General features: G+C 37.4%; 1 protein-coding gene across 2 annotated transcripts in view; it reads left to right on the top strand.

Moving 5' to 3' along the window:
• Oatp74D (Organic anion transporting polypeptide 74D) overlaps positions 1-15262 on the top strand; it is a 116830-nt gene that overhangs the window by 68601 nt on the left and 32967 nt on the right. The window lies entirely within an intron of this gene.

Genomic DNA, 15262 nt, shown 5'->3' with positions numbered 1-15262 from the left:
TTAAATCCCCGAGTCACATTTATGACGGAAGCATCGCCCGGCGGTTTTTCTAAACATTCCACGTGCTTATTGGTCAGTGGACTTATTTTGTAAAATTATTGCCGCGATAGGCACACTAGTCCGGGTCAGACCAATTTGTTTCATTAAGCATAGCGTGTACAATGCATCACACGTACGTGTCACTTGGTTACGAGGTGATACAACCAGTCCCGCGCTTACACCTACGCGGGGTTTATGACGTTCATATGGAGCAGGTCGCAGCTGCGTACCTGCTGCGCCGCAAGTGCTTGGCACTTGTATAATGCGCGGCGTATTATTATTTAATTTCTTGTACTTTGCGAGACGACTATGCGCGCCGAGGAGCGTTTGTTACATGACGTCGGATGTTTCGCGACTTAAACCATTTAACTGAAATGCAGCTCACAAATGTACAAGTAAATATATGCCGCGTTGTAAAGTAAGTTCTCTGAAAATTTACCGGTTCGCCAATGTATTGAACTCTAAAAGTTTTGATAAAAGCGAGATATCCCAAAATTCATGTTAGATTAATACTTTTCGTATATAAATTATCATGCCGAAGTAAAATCTTTGGATCATGCTGCTTTGATTCTCGGTATTTCGTTCGACAGGTTCTCGCACTTTCTCACCTCCGCACGGATTCTCGCGTGCGAACTTGCCCACGGATCGCGCGAATTTTTTCGTCAAACGTGAAGACACGCACATCGCGTGTCATTTCGGTCGAGCCATAGCGCTCGCACCTACGCAATCGCCGGGCGGAGTGGACCGGTTGCTGCCTCCGTGTACCTACCTGCTGTACCGCACCGCAACTGCACCGCGACCGAGGTCATCCGGGCAGCGCCTCCGTCTCTTATTCCCCGCCCGGTCCGCCGGGTCGTCCCGCATAACCGTGTCGACTTTTTCACTTTCTTTCACTCTCCTCGTCGTCGTGTCGTCGTCGACCGATCGCCACTTTTCGCGCTTCTCTTTATGGCATTCCTTCCTCATCTTACAAGTTCAGTTATCTCTTTCGCGATGAACTCCGAGTGGCTTAAATTCTTGTTGTCTTTCTTGTTCTCCGATGAAAAATACACTCGTTTGTTATAGTTGAGATTCTCTAGGTTGTCCTTGCGTGTGTGCTTCACATTTTGAAAAATATTTTCTATTGTATTTTACATGTGCAACACAGATGCAATGATGAGGAAGCACGCTTATGAGACGAATCCGCTCGGAAAGGGCTTCTCCAGTCTCGAGTCTTGTCTAAGCGTTTCAACTCCTTCCAGGAACGTTCCCTCGGATCCATTGCGACCTCTCGAACGATTCATTTCAAGTGCCCCCTCAACAACGTAACGAAGAATTTGCCGCTCGAATGTCGTTTCCGCGAATTCATTAAGACTGGCGCACGATGTAAACTCACATGGGGTGCAGTCACATAGTTGCTGAACGCTTGAAATAAACGTACGGTGCGTGAGTTCGAGCCGAGCGATTTACACGTATACGCACGTGAGTGCATGCGAGGCGTCGAGACGATGAGAACGGGTAGACTGCGGGATTATAAGCCTACACACAGACAATCACGCCGAACTCAGTAATCGCTTTAAAGATGTCACATTGATAAAATAATAGGGAAATTAAAATCTTTTACTTAGTATTTTGTTATGTAATATTTTATCGGCGCTTAATCGGCACATAAAACTTTTATATTTTATTTTTATTTTCTGAACACAAAATTTTTCGAGAAATTCTCTATACATATCTGTTAGGCCACTATTCATATTCGCAGTCTTTTTCTATTCCTGATGGAAAAGTCAAGAGATTTGTCAAAGAGAAAATTCGTTTTTCAAAGTCTATTCAGCTGTTTGTTGCGATTGACAGGTTTTGATTGCAAACATTTTTAAAATTGCGACTTGGATTGAATTCGACATCTGCGTGGCATGTCTATCTGTCCGCATAATCCACTCGTAATGCGAGTATACGCATTGTCTGTTCGCTCTCTCGGGGTGTTCGAGACCAGTCCTGGGTAGAGAGCGAGTGTACTTGTTTCAACCGTTTATGTGCGTCGTTCGCGGTCGGATATTATCTGATCAAATATACGACAAAATAGAATGATTTGATATAAAAAATGTTATTTAATTTATTTTCTATTTATTTTATTAATCTATAAAAGTTTTTATTTTTTTACATGCATAAGGCATATTTAATAAGGCATTTGAGTTGCGTTATAATTATTGGTGTGGTAAATTTAACATCATACTAGTTTAATCTTTGTGAAATTATCTTCATCTTTAGTACTTGTTAATTATGTATCAATTTTACATTTAAAAATAATTTTAAAATCTATTATATCAAAAAGGAAAGCTATACACTACTAATACGTAGCAACGTTTAAAAAAAACGCAATCAGAAACTTGAATTAATATTTAATGTTCTGTTTTTCTTTTTTTGTTCTTAATAAGATTCTGATTTATACACATGTTTGATAAAAATCTATGTTGGATAATCATTTGAAACATAAGAAGTAAGTTTTATCGCAAAGTAATCGAAATTAACAAGTGCATTTTTCCGTTTTTTGTACGTTTAAAACATTTGTTTTGCTGATACGTGCATTAATAGTGAATGAATAGGATAAAAAGATAAACGAATCGGAATAAAAATAATTCTCATCTCTACGGAAGATACAACAATACAATCAGTAATTTCTTGATGATTATGAAACTCGATAGATTAAATCGGATTGAGTGAATCGGTGAGCGGGTTTTTAATGTGAAATCCGATTCGCTCCGTGATCAGATTGACTTTCCGCGCGCATACGTATAAAGACACGCAGATTATTATTGCCGTGCGAGCGATGAAACCGCAGGAAACTACTGTGAATCAACCGAGACCTTGATGCCGATGCACCTTCGCAAATTATGCTTGAGGATCCCCTCGTTGCGCCACGCTGCAACCCTAGAACGTGGGATGCAGTGTATGCATATGAGTCGCGACGGCAGCGGCGGCGGTATCAATTTTAGTGCGCCGTAAGCCAGTGCATTACACCGCGCAAGTTCTCTTAAGATTAGTTCGTAATGAGTTCGTAAGGTCCGCCGCTGTAAATAAGCGCACACATCACGACTGTAACAAACCGATTGAAATTGTCGAAACGACCTATCGGCTGTTACTGTATCGATAATTTTATTACAGTACACGATTAAGATTCTTTTGAGGGGGTTTAGAAAATAAGCGCGAGAAAACCATTGCAAATTGACAAATTAGAAATTTACCTGAAAAGAAATCATTTTTATCGTCTTCATAGAATTTGTCTTTTCACTCGCTTATTTCGTCGGAAACTTTCGATTGTAATCGATCACCGATCATCATCATTTGCTGATCTGAGTATAGATTCGCGAGCTGGTTACAACGAAGAGAATCGAAGAGATGCGACCTTCGTCGATGGGAAAGTAACAAGAAAAGGGAACAGCTCGCAAGAAGACGGTTAGAGCGCGGAGAAGGAGAAAAGACGATTATATAGCGTAGAGCTGGTTGTAAAGCGAACCATCTAAGCGAGGCTTTGTGTTAGTCATTTCGCCAAGTCCATGAATTCGACTCAAATCGAGAGTAGATAACCGGCTATCTAGCTCAGCCGCATCTAATTCTCATGACTTGTTTGAAAAAAGTGCATATTGTTACACACATCACAATAGCAACGCATGTGCACACACATACATACATAACCGGAGAGAGCTTACGATATACCCACGCCAATTGGTATATCGCCACAAACTAGTACACGTTACGGGGGGGCGCGCGCGCATAGGCGATGTAATAATAGATTGTATTCATGGCCCTGGTGTGCTGCGGTGGTGCACGGCCCCCACCGCAAATTACGGACAATCATCCCCGCCGTGCGCGCTATCGGTATCATCCTTTTTTCGGCAAATAACACGCTGCGTGCATCTACAAGGCATCCGTAGGCGAACGATGCAAAGCTACATATCTTCTACGTATTTATAGACTGACTGAAATAAAATTTGCGTTTAAGTTGCTAAAGTATTATTCTTTTATTTATATCATTTATTATTATTGATCTATTATTTTATATTTTGGGGGGGGGGGGAAGAGTTAATTCCGAACACTTAGAAAACTTTTATTGAAAATATTTAAAAAGTGCTCGCGTTAATAATTGCAAACAAGACTTAATGACTTACAATTATTTATTAATCTAATTAAAATGAAATACTACAATACATTCGTGTGGTATAAGATATCGGGAAAGGTTCTCTTGTTTTGTTATGCGGCGCAGTCCGCAGTTCATGGAAGCACAAGCGCCTACGACCTGACCACACGCAATCCTCTGTCCCGCTTCACCGCCGTCTCTTTCCCTGCTCTGCCCTTTTGCCGTTGCAATTGATTTACAAACCCGTATTAAGCTTACGTACGCGCTCGAATTGAGCAGATGGTTGACGGGCGAGCGCGGGATGTCTTTGTGCCGTGATCGCGACGTAAGTGCAAAATTATTGGGCGGCTTGGATTCAGCAAGGAAGAGAGAGTATCGCGATGCGCGACGCATCGCGTGAAGTCTGAGAAATCACTCGAATATAAGTAATAATCCAGGAGGATTTAATAAGCTTCCATAAGAAACTCAATTTTCTGCAAATGTGAAAGTATATTAAAAAGATAAAAATCATACTGCCGACGTTACTTGATTTGGAATTAGATTTAGTAATTAAAAAAAATTAAAGACAAACTTAATTGTCTTATAAAGTAATTTATGATTATAATTTCACATGGAAGGCTATATTCTTATCGCTAATTCGTTAAATTCTCATTGTCTTGAGTATTGAATAAGACTGCAGTCTCATGCAGATATTAATACAAGCTCGATCCTCGAAGAGGATCCGAGCGAGGATAAAATTGCATTGTTTAACAAAGTAGGTCGAGCACACCATCCCGCTTTCGCGATACATTTTCCACCGATAGCCTCCTAGGGTGGAGGAGTATTTCATATTCTCGCTTCTTCAATCCTGTGCTTTCTTTTTGCGCGCACGCGAGATCGTTACTGCGAGCTTGCGCATTATGTTCCGTGTCACTGCTCCGCTGCCAGCCAACTTTTACGCCCTGCCAACTTCTCTCCTCGTGCGCTTCCTCCGTTTGTTTCAACCCTCAATGGCCCTGCAAAGCTTTATAGAACTCCGCTGGTCCGCTGTGTCCATTCATATTTCTAGGTTTGTTTGTTTTCTATTGTTAGTTGGGTTAAAAAGGTGACCTAAATGTTCCATATTTTTGAATATATATATATCAATTTGTTATTCAAAAATATCGCATTTAGTCGTCCCGTGTACAAATGTATCAATGTGAAGCGGGAATTACGGCTTTGTATTAAATATATCGCGAAAACGGGGCAAAGCCGGCGGCGCCTCTTAATATTTTTAGCAAGAATAGGAGAGAAACCTGAAAACTCTTGGCTGTAAAACTCGTGAAACATGCAGTAACGTATACCATGTGGCAGCAAAGAACGTGCAACGTAATGCACTCGCCGTCAGTTCCTCGTAGTTTTATCACTTGTGGGAGAGTACGAACGATCCGCTGCGTCGCTATTATGGTCCATTCGCACATTCGTACTTTATGCAACCTAGAATTGTACATTTTATGTCCGGTATTTGCGTCCGCCTTTTGAATGCAACGTTGTGTATGTGCAACTGCGACGTTAAAGGAACATTACAATATGAGAAGGTTTTTCTTTATTTTTTTTTTAAAGACATAAAAAAGTAAAGAAATTTTTATTTCATTTTTTCAAGTAGTTTTGCGGGGTACGAAAATAAAAATAGGAAAGCGTATAATGCAAAAATATTATAAATGTACAATAAGTTCTGAATAATTGTGTTTATTATTATAATGATTTTTAAAGAGGATTAATATTAATCTAATCTACGTGAGGTATTTATAATTATTTAATATTATCTGAAGTAGCTCTTATATGATATCACTTGAAATGATCTTTTCGAAATGTTGCGATATTATTAATTAATACTCTTAATATGCTTCTCATGATCAATATCCCGCGCTTTTCAAGACGAAAGAACTTGGGAGTCGCAGCTCGCACATTGTTGCGACGATGTTAAATTATTAATATTCTGCGCGTTACGCGGCTCCCGGAAAGCGAGCAGACGATATTCACGATGCAGCCTGATGCAGGGGGAAAATACGTTCCCTTTCTTTCGCCGTCGCTTTCTACAATAGACCGGGGATCGAGATTCTCCGCTATTTGCTCCGCGCAAAGCGGGAATTACTTTCGCTACTTTCAGCTCTCCCAACAATGCTGTGATTTAATAGAGACTAGACACGCTCGCGTGAATGCGCTACTTTCATCTTCCTCCGCTCGCGCTCGCGCGATTACGAGTTTTCTTGTCGTTTGTTCCTGTAATAGCGCGTCCCCCGCAATTTTTCGCCGAGACACAACGCCGGACGAATATTTAATATTTCATTATTATACTCTATGAGTCAATTGCACTCACAAAGGTATCATTAATTCTGTTCTCTCGGCTATGAATATCTAAGATTGTCTCGTTCTCTAGCGTAGACGTAATACTCTTTATTCGTTGCGTCTTAAAAAGAAATATCGAACATTAATTGCAGACAAGTAAATAGTTTAGTTTAATTTAGTTTATATTAATAGTTAGCTTTATCGTTCGTCTAAAGATTACAAGAACTCTTTTACAAAAACGCTTTTTATATTTCCACTTATAATGAATTTATACAGAGTGCTCTATACAACTGGACCAAGTTCTAGCATTTATTCTGTTGAAAATAGAAAAAAATGATAGACAAAAGTCAAATGGCATAACAAGAAAAATTTTTCTATCTCATTCTTTTCGTAAGTGCAACGGTGTATCGAAAAAATGCAATTGCACTTTTTTAAATGGAATTATATATTTTTTTGTATAAATAGATTTTTTTAATTTCTCGAAAAGTAAATATTTCACGAGATATTTGAAATTTTTGAGTGAAGTATATATGTTTTATTCAAGGTAATGTTCAAATGTGTGTGTTCCACAAATGTGCTTACTATTACGGATTTTGAGTATAAGCATTTGAGGACAGTATCGATTGACTATAGTTTATAGTACAATTGTAAAGATTTTTGCCTGTATCATTTTTTTCTATCTTTAACAGAACAAGTGCTATTTTCATGTCTCTCTTATCGCTTTTTCTGTAATCGCGTCCTGTTTGTCTATTCGCCTATATTTCACTATCAGATTTCCGTTTCCGTCATAATTTTTTATTTCAACCAAAATCACACATTTACGTGATAATAATGGCAACTAAAACATTCTATTGAGATATTTCAAGATTACTTTTGTTCATATTTTGCATTGTAATGAGCAGCGTTTCTATTTAATTTATTTGCACAGCGTCAATTATAAAAAGAAAAAGAAAAAAATTATCCAGGCTGAGGCTGCACATTTAGACGCATACATTACGAAAACAGAGCTTTGCGTTCACTGGCAAGGAAAAATCGTGCGAATTATTACTTCGAGAACACTAGCAGAGAAAGCGAGAATAAGTTTTGATTTTTAAGTCTTTTGAGTACCGTGAGATATCTATATTGTATCTTTATGTATAATCAATGCCATACCATCGCTAAATCTATTTTGGTTATAAAAATCTGTACGCGGCGCTATGATTAATAAACAAACTGGATGAAAACTTTATCTGTCTAAAATAAAATATACGCGCGTACATTAAACGTGAGCGCATAATTTGCAGAAATATCAGAAATTAGAGTGAAGCAATAAAATTTGGTATTGAACAGATGTTTATAAATAAAATCGACGATTTCACGAAGTTCAGCGCAAAATTCGTCGAGACCACATGATTTTTTTTGTTCAAAATGTCTGGCCGCGGTACTGAGATTTCAGGTATCCACTTTCCACATTTTCGCGGCAGAAAACTCCAAGATCAGATATCGACAAAGAATATCGTGTCCATCAGAGCAGTACGATCCGATCCACGGAGTGCAACTCCATGAAGGGTGGTTATCGCGTGCTATAATGGCAAGTTACGACACTTCTCGCGTGGATGACGTTTTGGTTCGAAAGTTGCCATCGACATTTGTTTCCAAATTGCGCAACCGTGCGATCTGATTGTGATCTCAAAAGAAAAAAAGGAGAGAAAATAAAAGAAACGATATTTGATTGTAATGCCAAGACACGAATTGCACTACGTCTGAAATAAAATGCATTCATAAAAATTTATTACATTCGCAACCCGAATTTATTTGCAGGTGTCAAAAACCGCGCAGACTTAATTTTAATAACAGATTTTTATTTTTGACCAATTTGCAGTCGAGCTTTTGTTTAATTAAATATCTATCGGGCTGTAAGTATTCGAGAATAGAGAACTCTGCAATTAAATAATGAAGTTTAAATACGTACTCAGATTTTAATTGACTTTGTTTTTTTTTTTTTTTTAGAAATTGTACTTGGATGTTAAGTAAGAAACCAATTAACGTTAAATATTACAAGAAAAATAAATAATAGTTCACTTTTAAATTTGTGAAAGGATCTGTTATTAAAGTTAGAGACGAGGTTCTTAAATACCTTGTATGTATGTGGATTGCGATTGGGTTCGCGTGGGATACGATTCAATCTGATCTAAACAATGTGCTGAACCGAGCAATTAGATGTAAACAATCTGATGAAATACGATTCGATCCGAATGCGCAGGTGGTATTGCAGAAATCGAATGGGGTCGAATGCGTCTCGTTACTCTCTCGGACTTTGCATCTAAGCGTTTTACAACGTCCTCCGATTCTGGTGCGTAGTCGTATACCTTCATCATTCGCGAGTGTAATTTATCATTCGTGTATCTCATTACGGTAATGTATAACGAAACCGCTGAGACGTTATTGAATTTATGGCAAGAAAGTGTGGACGTTTTCTAAATGGCGAATCAAATTATAATATATAGTACTTAATAACGAAAGTAATATTGATAATATGATATATGAATGATAAACACCAAGTTTTATTCCTGTCTTCTATGCATTTTTTATTCAAATTTTCAACTGATAAATTTTAGGATTATTTTGTTGCACTGATAGCAAGATAATTAAAAAAAATTTTTATACTCAACGTTGATTAAATTGTAAAATAATTTGCAATTTAAAAACAGGCTGTAGCTGCGCACTTGATATTATTCGAGATGTCAAAAGAGAAAGTAAGATTAATTATCTCTTTTTGTGCATTTTGATAACACGTCGACAGCGCGTTATAATAATGTTGATGATATATTTATCTCAGTCTAGAGAATCGCATACATTTTTTTGAAAATACGTAACACCAACGTGCGCAGAGCGAGTGCGTCGAATGAACTTGACAGATGGTTCTCGTCTTTTATCTCGTTAACGTGTACCACGTAGGGGCCTGTTTATATATAAGTTTATCAATGTAATGTACCACGGCAACGTGTTTACCTATAACTCATTTGAGATCACCGCCCGCATAATTCTTTTTCCTCCACCTTTATGTAATGACGAAATGCAAGATATAGCGTACGGCATGACAGCCAAATGAATTACTTATTAATAAAAAGTAGCGATATCTCAAAGTTTTAATACAAATATTAATTGAAGAATTTACAGATTTCAAAAGATAGCGATTAGAAATTTGTAGATTAATAATCAGATTTATTGAATGAACAGATTGTTTATTAAGAATACCAATTGAAGATTTACCGAAATAATGAGGCAATAAATACATAAGTGGTAAAAATTGAAATTAAAGTTCACACCCGAGTCGGGACGTTGCGTAATCTGACAATTCTCCCAACATCGTCAATTCGTGAAAGATTATCATTCGCGCGTTGTAAGCGGTAAATTATCAATTTAATTTAACGCGAGCCGGTTTCGCCTCCCGCTTTGAATTAAATTGTTTGATAAATTTGATTCTTCACGCGATATGCTGATATTATCGTGCACGGCCAATTTGACCATGCAGGCGCAAAATAAAGGCGCGATTAACAAATTACGAAATGGATAATGTATGAGTAAGAACGTTTCAATTACCCTTTTTTAATAAACGATTATGGCTGTAGCGCTGCAGCGGGAGAATGGTGCCACATGACTACGTCATAACGTTTTAAACTGTAATTTATGTCTTCGCCAAGGTGTTGAGTTTATTTTTAAGTTTATTAATCGCGATTACTTCTTTGATAAAATATATCAGTCTTCACAAGTAAGATTGTATCGAAGAGATGAAATATATTAATTTCAGTATTGGCTCGCTTGAAATATTGATTTTCCGAGATACTTCTGATGAAAATTTCCGGCTACTTTATCTTATAGTTATACGTTCCAAATCGATAGTACTTGGACAATAGTAAAAATTCGCGACAAAACTGATAATGTCGCTCAAAATTCAAGATTTAATAGTTAATCCGTTACTTTATGATCCAAGAATATTGAATGTGCAATTCAATGTTTTAATAACCAAGAGATTAAGACCGGCAACGTGTCTTTTAAACGCAACATTATATTTTAAAGAAACTTTATATATTTTGGAGTTAATTTACCTCGATATCGATTTTATACGAAAATACCTGGGACGTCTCCAAAATACCTCGTCTACTCGCACAGGATTCTAGGACACGTTTGCTAACGAGCGGTCTCTTTTGAATCGCTCTGTATGACGTGTTACACGCTGGCATTGAGGTGTAGCCTAAGCAGAATAGGCTAACTAACCAACTAACCACGAGACCACGTCAGTAGGACAGTGAAAGGCGACCTAGACCAAGTCTCTTTCCAGCCGCGCACGGTGCGGTGCGGTGCGGTGCGGTGTGACGTTGGAACTTAACAGAGAAAAAGAGAGAAAGGGAAAGAGAGATAAAAAGAGAAAGAAGGAGAGAGACGCACACGCGCGGCCACGTGCGGCGCGTGTCGGTGTGTACACGCATAATACTGCCGATGCACTCACTGGTGCGCACTGTAGCACCGGTGTGGCGGAGAGAAAAATGGAGTTGCAGCAGCATGCGGGAGTTGCATTCGCTCGCTCGCCTACTCGCTACGGATTTTAATGCCCCGCCGAATGCTGTCGGAAGTGCAGTTAAAAGCGTCGTTAACGATTAACGTAAACTATTCCGCTGGTCCTTCGTGAAACGCAGAGATATCTTATTTTCTGTAGCGCGTACAATAAACATCAGCGCTCACTCGGCGGTTCTCGTCGCTCTCTGTGATTTAATCGGGTCGACCGATCGAATTTCGTGGCACGTGTCACGAAAATACACCACTCGACGTTGTGCATTCCGCGCATCGATTCCGAGACCGACGGGCGATATCTGTTTTCCGCGGATATCTTTATTGTCGCTGTCCATTTGCGCGTACGTGGGCTTCCCTGGAAACGGCTGCGGGATATTCGAGTCTCCATTCAAGCCTACGGGCCGACATACCAGGAGCAATTTATTACCGGAAATTTCTTCCCTGTATAGTTGCGTCATCGCACCTGGTTCTAACTCGGGGGAATCGTAGACGAAGTCACGTTTTCATACGGAGGCCGCTATGTGTACGGAGCTCGACGCGCTGTGTGTAAATGACTGACGCCGACGTTCTGGAGGACACACCGGATAGCGTGTAGTTATTTGAAAGTATAAAGAGCACCACTATGTATTTATCTGAATTTTATCCTGCTGTTTTTATTGTTGTAGCACGCAAAGTTTTACGTAATAAATGAAAACGTAGTAATTTAAGGATTAAAAAGCATAATGTGTGTATATTTCTTCATTGTTTTAATTATAATATTAATATTATAATTTATTACAATTAATATATTGTCGTAAAATATGCAGATCTATAAATAGAGAAAATACTTATTAATTCGTACGATTTTGCAGCATAGGAACAAAAAGGGAATTAAACAGCAATCAAAGATTTTCAGAAAAAATTTACAATTTTTTTTAATGATTTATGGATATTATTATTATTTTTGGAAATTTTTTCTCTTTAAAAGCTGCAAAAAATCGTTTTAAGCGACTGAAATTGCTGATACACACGACTCTGCCTGATTCTTGCGGCTGATTCACTCGTGAGATATTTGTGAGTCGGAGCTGGTTCTGCAGAAGATTTTCACTTTGGATGGCGAACGGTGGGATGGAGGCGGTGACTTGTCCGAAAAGGATTTACGATCGACAAAAACGCGCTCTCGCAGAATTTCGCCATCACGAGCGACCGTTCAAAGCGACGAGAGAGTCGACGACGTTTCGGTCCTTTCGATTTCGTTCTCGTTGCGAGGTTGCTACTTCGACTCCATTGTAAGGAAAGCGCGACATGAAAATGAAAATAACAATTTTTAATCTCTTTATCGGCAGAAAAAAGTCAATTAGCGTTTAAAACGAAGGGATTAGAGAGAAATTAATGCATGAGAAATATATAATTTTAATCAAGATATATGAAATGACAGTGTAATTATACACATTTCAAATATTATAAAGTTCTACGACACTGTAATTGATGTACAACGTTATATCAAAATTTCTAATTATTCCCAGTTGTATTTGGACTGTCAGTAATGAAGGAAAATAATTAAATGGAATTTATTTCAACACAAAGAAAGTAAAAGGCAAAACGAGCCGAGTTGATTGTTATTATTATACATATATTTGACTTTTTTTAATAGATTGTATACATAAACGTTTCTGTCTATGTCAGACCTTCTTTAGTGTAATAATAACTTAATACATAAAAATCGCACTGTCATAAATTATAAAATTGTGTCGTACACATCCTTAATTAATTCGGCAACGCAAAATAAGAACGTACATCCGATATAAAAAGAAGTAGTTCACCTTCGGTTATTTCTCGACATAGGTTAAACTCCGACCACGATTTCGATTGGGAAAATATTCAGATTCTAGATGAAGAACAGTCTTATAATAAAAGACTTATTTCCGAAATGTTAAACGACAAAAAATAAGTTTAAACAAACAGAGTGACATGGATGCTTTATCGGATAAATATCTTCCCATTTTAAATCTATTTCCTCCTCTCTGAATTTCTTAGTCCTTCCTTTTCCGTTCTTATACATGTATTACAACTCCCTCTACTTTACTTTTCCTTCTCTTTTCTTACCATATCTCTACTGATGCTCTTCACTTTATTCAACGCACATTAACATCTTAGCTACCGACAACACATTACAACACATATTTTAACCAGTGACTATACAATTATAAAAAATTGTTTCTCACAATTCATTAAATTGGCAATATGGTCTCTTACTCTTCCAATTGATTTGGACATTATTGTGTTTACGTATTACAAATATGTATTACAAATTTCAATTCTTTTTGTTTAATTTTTTTTCATTGTTTGTAATTTTCTACATTTTTGTTATTTATTCAACTATCCTACAATACTAACGGCTCAATTACGATTTTTCCAATTTTTCAATTATCATGAATATGAAATACAACTATTTGGACATAACTTTTTATCAAGACTTTTCAAATTATTTTGCGTTGCTGAATTAATTAAGGATGCGTACGACACAATTTTATAATTTATGACAATGCGATTTTAATTTATGAAGTTATTACACTCAAGAAGGCCTGATATAGGCAATAACGTTTGTGTTACTATCAAAGAAAATCAAATATATGTAATAACAATTAGCTCGGCTTGTTTTGCTTTTTATTTTCTTTGTGTTGATTTATATCATTAAAGCCTTTATACATAAGTATTGTGGAATTTATTTATTTGATTTTTATTCAAAGATATAAGAAGAGAGATGGCCGTTCTTTTACTAATTTTATAAGTTCTAAGATGTGATAAAACGAGTGCTGATTAACGCAGGCGCCAAGTCTGCATCTGTTTTCAAGAGGGCTACGAACTTCATCCTAAATTTCACGCTCACATGGTGCAGTCTGGTGAATGGTGAATGTTATAGGGTCAATGGCGTAGAAACAGCATCGTAGCATCGTAAACAGATTCGTATTCTTAGACAGGATTTTAGGGGTCAGCCACCATGTGCCGTTAAGCCATTAATGATGATATAAAATTCGTTCGCTAACGTATGGGACGATATTCCGCAATTTCCGCGCTGTTTATTCAGTGTTGCCGGCCGATCATAACGCGAGTATCTGTTCTAGCAAATTTTGCAGCTGAAAATAGCAATATCTATTAATTTCGCAAACATTTTACCCTCCGATTCATTGTTTCTTTTATTGTTAATGAAATTAATAGCGCGGAAATGAAAACAACGACGTTTTTTGTTTGGCAGTAGAAAAAGACGTTATGGTCAGACATAAGAAAATCTCTTTATATTTGAAAATTATGCAATTTTTAATTAATATTGTCTTAATACACTAATGTATTTTAAAGTAGTATGTTCACATTAAACATTTTAAAAATTTAAATAATTCAAATAACTAAATAAATTTAAATAGCTTAAAAAATAGAGTATATGATTAAACTTCTACATAAATTCCTCCAAAGTAGCGTATTAATTATTCGCCCTTATTTTAATTTACGCAGATTTGCGCCGGGAATAATATTTTCGACCGTGCAAGTCAGTGTATAATAGCGAAGAAATCTCAAAGCGAAAGTGAGAACGCGTCTTCGTCGTCACACATCCAGCTCTAGTGGCGTTCTAGTGCACAAACTCCTGCTCGCGCTTGTCAGTGAAAACCGCACCGGTGCGATAGCCCGTGGAATGGAACGCGAGGGAAATGAGGAAAGTCGGGCACCGATGAAAGTGAGAGGATGCTGGCTACAGGGTGTCTCAGACGGCTTATTTCGCAGTCAACCGCGAGAGAAAGGGGTTTACCTCTAATGGAGCGGCCGGTCCGGTTGGTTCGATCGATGAAAAACAAAAAAAAAAACGTAGTGGCGAAGATGTTATGCATTAGAAAGGCCCAAAATTTGGCAAACTTTTTATTGTTTAAAAATATAAGTAAAAAAAGATAAAATAATATGTAATAATCAATTTATTTGAAAGTGAGAAATGACGCTAATGCAAATTTTTACATTTATAGAACTGATTTTACTGATGGAACATCTTTTTGGTAAAATTCTTGGTATGAATACGCATTATTCTTATCATATTTATTACAATTTTATTTATTGTATCAACAAAATAGAAACAAAATTTCTTTTTTTTGCCAACATTATTTTCTGGCTATTCGTCTGACCTAGACATCTGAGACCTACTTGCAAATTCTTGGAGATAGAATCGATAAACGCGCTCTACGATTGCACGATGAACGGAGGAGAGCAGCTTTCACATTTGCTCTCGCG

This window comes from Linepithema humile, chromosome 1 (assembly GCF_040581485.1).
Source record: "Linepithema humile isolate Giens D197 chromosome 1, Lhum_UNIL_v1.0, whole genome shotgun sequence".
NCBI lineage: Eukaryota > Metazoa > Arthropoda > Insecta > Hymenoptera > Formicidae > Linepithema > Linepithema humile.
This window is presented reverse-complemented; position numbering and strand designations above follow the sequence as displayed.